The sequence below is a fragment of the Micropterus dolomieu genome, linkage group LG12, assembly GCF_021292245.1.
Source record: "Micropterus dolomieu isolate WLL.071019.BEF.003 ecotype Adirondacks linkage group LG12, ASM2129224v1, whole genome shotgun sequence".
NCBI lineage: Eukaryota > Metazoa > Chordata > Actinopteri > Centrarchiformes > Centrarchidae > Micropterus > Micropterus dolomieu.
The window spans coordinates 29,955,057-29,957,181 of NC_060161.1; the positions used below are offsets into that span (position 1 = coordinate 29,955,057).

At 37.1% G+C, this 2,125-nt stretch overlaps 1 protein-coding gene across 1 annotated transcript in view; it reads right to left on the minus strand.

Annotated features, from left to right (window-relative positions):
* Positions 1–324: 324 nt before the first annotated feature.
* The window catches only part of LOC123979757, a 14,155-nt gene continuing 12,354 nt past the window's right edge, over positions 325–2,125 (minus strand). The window contains exon 13 of the mRNA XM_046063785.1: positions 325–885. The gene's annotated coding sequence lies outside the window, so the exon portion shown is untranslated. The remainder of the gene's footprint in view (positions 886–2,125) is intronic.

Genomic DNA, 2,125 nt, shown 5'->3' on the forward strand with positions numbered 1-2,125 from the left:
TGTTTATTGTGCATTTAGAGACACTTTTTGTTAATTATTGTAAATAAATTACCCCTTTTCTTTGCAAACTTACTCCTGTTTCCTTGTTTTCTTCTGCCCTGGAACAATTATTAATTTTACTAACCTCCTCCCCCTGGGCTTCCATCTGAGGTTCGTAACACCTATCTAAATAAATATGAGTTGTTTTTTCACTTATTATATCATAATTGACTCTTTACAGTCTCTTTATATATCTATACTCTATAGCTGGACCAAGAAAAAAGGACCTGCAAAGAACTTGAAAAGACAAAGGACATGGGACAAAAGAGACACATACCTTGGCTCTTTTAGTTTATGTGCTGTATTTTGTTAACAATGTTTTATAATGGAATGAGTCCCCTTTACATTTTATGTACTGTAATTTATCCCTTTGTATACTTTCTATAAACAGTACTACAGTACTGTTTAAATACGACTGCAGATGAAAAGTAGCCTTTCTGGTTCACTGGCATATTTTCAATATGTACTGTCCCTGTCAAATAAAGGAAGACAATAATCCAAACTAAACCTCTTTTTAAATGGTCAATAAAGATTAAATTAATTGACAGTTTGTTCATTATTTCGCTCTCTTATCCAGAAAATCCTTCATCTAGTAGAAGAACAGCAACATAGTGGAGTTGGTAGAAAAAGTAAATACAGTAAAGAAGCTAATAATATCCTTCAATCTAACAAATGATAACCAAAGTTTTTACCTCCACATTCACAAGAAAACAGCATCTAAACAAGTGTAATGTGCTTTAATATGCGCCGTCCTTCAACTCCTTGAGGTTTGCAAGCAAGGTGAACAATTGTGTAATTGGGCCAGCAGGTGCCAACAGGAAGTAGAGTTGTTTGTCTGGGAAAACCCTGAAAATAGAGAGATTCAGTTGAAGGTGAGAGGAGTTCTCTAATGTCCTAAAAAAATAAATAAGAAGATCTAATTACATGGCTTGTTAAATATTTTAATATATTACTACTAATAATTATATATTAGTTACTAATATTAATTACTGATACTGACCTTGTACATCTATTATAGTACCACTACCATAACTACTACTGCTACTGCCACTACTACGACTAGGCCCCCACTACTTTTTCTACGACTGCTGCAGCCATTTTCTGTTTCTATAGTTTTTATTCTTTATATTGCATAATCAGTTCAACAGATCAAAGTGCTCCTATACACCGTTGTTCTTCCAAATTGATTAGGATCCCCCCCACACACACAAACACACACCCTACAACGCAGCCACCATTAACCACAAACGCAAACAAGCAAACAAGCAAAGCATAAAAAAAAAACAGGGCAGACCCCGAAGAGTCTAAGATTCGATGCTTCGATGGGTGGAGCCTGATTCATGCCGTTTCGGTGATATGGGGGTTCTGAACGTCTGATTTTACATAGAACTACCAGTTTTCTCCCAATAAGTTCATTTTCAGCCTATGACAATATACATTTCAACGTTTAATGCTGTATATAAACATGTAGAAAGAATAAAACTTTCTTTGATTTGTTTTTTTTATTTAATGATGCCGCACGTAACAGGTGATATACATAACAGACACAATAATACTTGGTGAAAATACACAAAAACAGAAACGAGAAACAACTGTGCACAGACAAGGCAATTAGTGTATGGGTGTATGTGTGTTTGTGTGTGTGTATGTTCAAGAGGTAGAAAAATGGAGGTGGCGTGGGGGAACCTGAGTTGGGAAGTATTATCGTTTATCGTATCGTTTATCTATTTACCAAGAATAAAACTTTAAATAAATGTCTTGTGTGTGTGAATAAATCCAAAATTGTAACCCTAACCCTGGGTCGTCAGTGCGCATGTGTAGGCGTAGCGTGTATGTGTGTAGTGGCAGTGGAGAGACACTTGCCGAAGAGACGGAGCTTTCACTTCACTGTTGTTGTACCGAGTTGTCCGCACCTCGCGGGACGTTCCGATGATTTCTCACCGTTGATGAACCACACAAAGAATATTTTATCGTTTTTAAATAGCCGGCTACTTGAAATAGACCTGCGAGGAACCGTGACGTGCATGCAGTTGTCAGCAGCATGGCATGCACACAAAACTCTGCACAAGACCGGTGAATGGCAGGC